The sequence below is a fragment of the Nanorana parkeri genome, unplaced genomic scaffold, assembly GCF_000935625.1.
Source record: "Nanorana parkeri isolate BGI_ZX_2015 unplaced genomic scaffold, ASM93562v1 scaffold12, whole genome shotgun sequence".
In the NCBI taxonomy this organism is placed as follows: domain Eukaryota; kingdom Metazoa; phylum Chordata; class Amphibia; order Anura; family Dicroglossidae; genus Nanorana; species Nanorana parkeri.
Window position 1 is genome coordinate 3,041,676 of NW_017306280.1, and position 5,140 is coordinate 3,046,815.

A 5,140-nucleotide genomic window follows, 5' to 3' on the forward strand; every position below is an offset into this window, starting at 1 on the left:
ACTGCAGGTCCACCACCCCCGTATTATTTAATGCATTATTAATTTATTATGTATTTTTTTAATGTAATTTTATTATAATTTAGAATTTTTATTATAATTTAGAATTTTTTAAATTTTATCTAAAAAGTGCCCAAATAAATAACAAATAGCTGGAGTTTCGCTTTAAACAGTGCATGTGTTTACACAGTGGGGTACATACCTAAGAGATAAAGTGAATTAGAGAAAGACCCTCTTCTCTCTGTCATGGTGGTCTGACCTAGTATTAGAGTGACCATTCGGGGAAAAGCAGGGAGGAGGTGGTTTAGGGCTATATTCAGACATCATACTCCCCTAGACACACTTAAATGATGACACCCTTTTGTAAACCTCTTTGGGTCATGTGACAATGAGTAGTTGCCTTCCTGCCCTAGTGACACCCATTTGCTTTATTTTTTGCTCATGGTGTCACCGGGATAAAAGATGCTGAAAGAGCACAACTGGTAACTCTCTACTTTTGTTAAAAAAAGTTTTGTTTGGAGTTGGGTTTGAACATATGCTCTACACACAGTAACTGTGACTGTTTTCATTATATTTAGAATATTATGAATTAAATGCTTCCTGCATGGAGTTCCTGATATTTGTATATTTGTATAAATGAGTATAGAAAGTGAACTGCAGACGCGATATTCTCCATCCGGCTGTAATCTAATAAGAGCTAATGTTTGCAGTAGTCACAGTCTGGTGTTCTGTACAGATGAGATATTTGCTTTGGAGGTGTAAGCCTGATAGCGAGGGCTGGGCATATTTAATGATATCCAGAGTCGTTATCACGTATAAGCTTTCCTCTTCGATTTTATGACGCTGTCGTGATTTTTGTCTGTTTACTTGTAAAGTGAGTCACATCTATGGGAAGGAGAACTTCCTGCCGGCGTTTTTGAGATTTTCATGAATGTTATAGAGAACATTGAGGCAAGGTTCACACCTGGGCGCTGCGTGACCGCGCTGTGATCGTGCATGAAACCGCTCGGTCACATAATCTGCACATCTGCTGATCGCGCTTGCGGTGACATTAATTTCTAATGGCAACCCAATCGCGGCTGGCAATTCTGCATGTGCAAAACAAATGGCAAACGCACTCATCAATTTGCTACCAGCTTTACAGCAAGGTGCACATGGAAGGGCTTTAAACAGTAATAGCAAAAAGTTTCCCAGCACACTCACCAGCCAGAATGCAAACAAAATGCAGTCACGCACAATCACAGCAGGAAAAAACTTTTTTCAGTGATTGCCATGCGGATATTACCCAATTGAAATCAATGGGGCCGTGCGGCAAAAGCTGTACCATAAAAAATCTAACTTTTGCCCTAAATTCTGCTGAAAAATAGCTATACACTTCCTGGTATGTGAGTGTGCCAACAGCCTCACAGTTGTATGTCTGCACTGGGAATTTGAGGCATTTTAATTGCTAGTCTCTGGAGATTATGTGATGCTGCTGTTCTACTTGCTGGAAGTTCTGATGTGAGGAAGCAAAGCCCTTTCTCTACCAAGATGGCTGCTTCCAGACAGAGTGCAGTCGTGCATGTACAGAGGCAGAGACAGATCATATACAAAAAAATCACTGTCATGGTTTAAAGGGCAGCCCCTCATACAATGTTAGCTTTGGATAAGGGTTAGCGCCTAAGGTTTTTATTAATGAGAAAGTGATGCCGCAACCTGTGGGCAAGGGCGACTGTATAGCACACAAGACCCCTTTACATCTTTGCAGTGCACATTATGTTTCATGTTAGTGTGCAGTGCCTCTAGGTGGCCCATTCATTAGACAATAAGACAATAAAAAAGGTGCATGTAGCAATTTGGCACCATACAAGGACGTACCTTAGTGCACTACTGTGTGTTGCCCTGTGCCAGCAAGGTATGTTAGGGTGCCATGCAAGATAAATAGCACCACAGCTCACCGCCATGTGTTAATGCAACAATGTGAATCTGGCCTAGAAGATCCAAAGAGTAGCTGAAGAGCAATGGAAAACATATTGGCATTGGCCATTAGAACTGCCCAAGAAGTTCTTTTCAGCTGGAGTCGGTATGCACCATCTGGTACATGCATCATCGCACATTGTCTATTTCATGATCAGTACATCTGTTACCCCCATCAGGCTCCTGCATGATTAACAGGTAATTATATCAGTAGCCCTTAATTAATGACAACATTTTTAGGTTGGGCATTTTAAACTGTGAAGTCAGCAGTTGTTTCTTACACTGAAGTGAATGACACAGCATCACATGAGAAGAATCCTTCATCTATGCAAAAATCATTCCTTGTTGCTTCCTTTTTCGTCACCAGCAGAAAAACATCATGTGTGAAAAAGGAATTGAAATTACGGTCTTGTGATTTACAGGGATGGAACTGCTCACTGTTCATAATATGTTTTTAATCCAGACGTGTATGCAAATTTGGATTGTCCTTTTGGTCCAGGAAATGTATGTAGACCACCCAAAAACCAACTTGGTCTAGTGTTTGCTTTTGTGTCCAGGAAAGTATGTGGACCTCCCAAGGACCAACTTTATCATGGAGAACAGAAGAAAGCTGGGAAAACCCAACATGGAAGATCGTCTACACTTGTTAATGGCCATCTCCGCGCAAACCAAAAAACTACAGAAGAAAAACTACCCTTGCAGTGGGGCTACTACCCAAGGTTGAAGTGCTCGTTTATGCCTAGGGGGAAGGTTTCCTGATCCCTGCAGGCTCTCTTAGGGCTTCCAGAAGCCTCTTCTTCCCTTGGTGGTTTAAAGACTGCTGACACCATCACTTCACATGAAGGTTCCATAAACCTGCATTAGATGTGAGGACACCGAAGTCCTTATCGAGACACGTCCTGGTATAAGGTGACAACATTCAGTCTCTGTCTCCTAATTGTGTTTCTACATTGTCATCCTGTCATATAGGCTTCTAATACAAAGTCTGGGGCAACTGTTGTCACCATAAGGAGGCCTGCCGTGAGAAATGTCACAAAGCCAATGCTGTAGTGCATGTAGACGGGAAGTGACGGCAAGGAAGATCTAGAAAATAGGAAGAACTGACATGCAACAAAGCATAAAAAAGGTGAAAAATGTGCAATTGTTTATGAGATGCAGCTATGCCTGCGACTGGGCTTGGATCCTGGTTACTGCCATCTATTTGCAACTCTACCTGACAATTTTGCCCCCTCGCGTACTCCCCCGTATGTCATCCATCTGCCACCTGTCTGTCAAGTGTCACCTGTGGGAAAATCCTGAGTGGCGGGAGCTGCCACAGCCAAATTTCAAACCTCTTAAGTCAGTCTTTGTCGGTTCTTTTTATGGTTTGTTTTTATTATATGTTTCCTTTCGCTACACAACAACAAATAGAAAAGAGAAAAAATAATTTATGTTTTAAAATGTAGATTCGCAAATGATATAAACACAAAAGCAAAGCCAGCAATTAGGATAAATGAAAAGCAAGTCACTTGCACTTCTCTACAATCAACATAGAAAATTACAATGTACAAATGACATTGCAGATTGCTATGTGATAGATCATACCCATTTAAGAATAATGATGGCAATGTTGTAGGCAATACCAGCTGAAACTATTAAACTGCAACTAACAAACAGGAAATAAACATATGCAAATGTTACTGGAGAGATAAAATGTACTAAATATTCCAACTGAGACACGGACCGTCTCTCTAGCTGACACACAAACCGTCTCTCTTCCTCTGACGGAGACCGACTTTCTGATGCAGACCGTCTCTCTGAAGTGGACCCTGTCGCTATATCTGACGTGGGCCCTATCGCTCTCACTCTCTGATGCGGACTCTCTATTTTAAGAAAAAAGATTATAGATATTTCAGTTTGTATGTATGTGTTCCTTAGTGTACATTGCTGGCATGTGTTTTTGTTTTAAATATCCCCAAAGGTGGAAATGGGCTTTATGCACCTGTGATCTAATGTAAAGTCGTATATATCTGGGTTAAAAATACCAACCTGATCATCCACACAGTGGGTGAGGGTGTAGATCAAAATAAAGGTTGCTCCAGTCCACTCTGCGATAATTTTGATGATGTTGGTCATCTAAAAAACAAAAACAAAATGTTTAGTAAATTTGACAGCCTCTTATTGTGCAATAACATGAACTTATAGTTGCTGGGGATTGTCGCTGCATCTGAATGCAGCAGCCTATACGCCTCATCTGCCCATCTGAATGAGGCCTTACAGGTGCTGTTGACCTCCTTAAAGAGAACTATGGCCCAACTTCTTTAGGCCATAGTTCTCTTTAGGGTCAGAGGAGGATATTTACTATGTCCTCCTGTGACCCAAAACTTATCATATGGTCGGCTATTGCCCGCTACATGCTGACAGCGCAGAGCAATGCAGTGGCCGGGAAAGACCCCCACAATATTGTCATATACTGGATGAACGGAGAGGGGAGGGGGAATCCCTGTGCGGACTGTCAGTCACCGCTCTCTGCAGGGAGAAGATCGGAAACTGAGCCATCAGTGGTATGTGATCGCTCAGTTCTTGATTTATAGAGCCAATGTGTGACAGCTGCAGGGTCACACGTCAGCTTTAACTATGGGGACAAGTGTATTTCACTCTCCCCATAATTCTCCTTTAAGACCTATAGTTCACCCTTGCCTATGCGCCATGAACTTGCTTCAAGCTGCTCTTGCACACCCAATGATTTATATGGAGCGTAAAGCAGTTCTAAAGTGAGCACAACCATGTTCACCGGATCTTGCATACCTGTAGACATTCGCTAGTCGTGGAAACATCATCACATATTGCATCAGACATGCCAACTGGAGAGAGAATGTAGAAAAATATTAGTTTTGGTTTAGCACATTGTTACACAAGGTCTACTATATCTATACTACTCCTGGAGCATTTCTTTTTTCCTCATAGATAAAAAGTCCTACATGTTTTGCAAACAGTGATAAATAGCAACATATAAGCAGCTTAGTGATGTCACTACTCTACCAATTTAAACACAGCGCGGAAGCATGGGATTGTAGAACCCCACCGCACACACAACCTATAAATACATTAAAATATATGACAGAATAAATAAAAACTATACAAACGATATGAGTGGAAAATATTGGCCGCGGCCCTTTATTGGGGTTAAAAGCAAAATATAAATTCT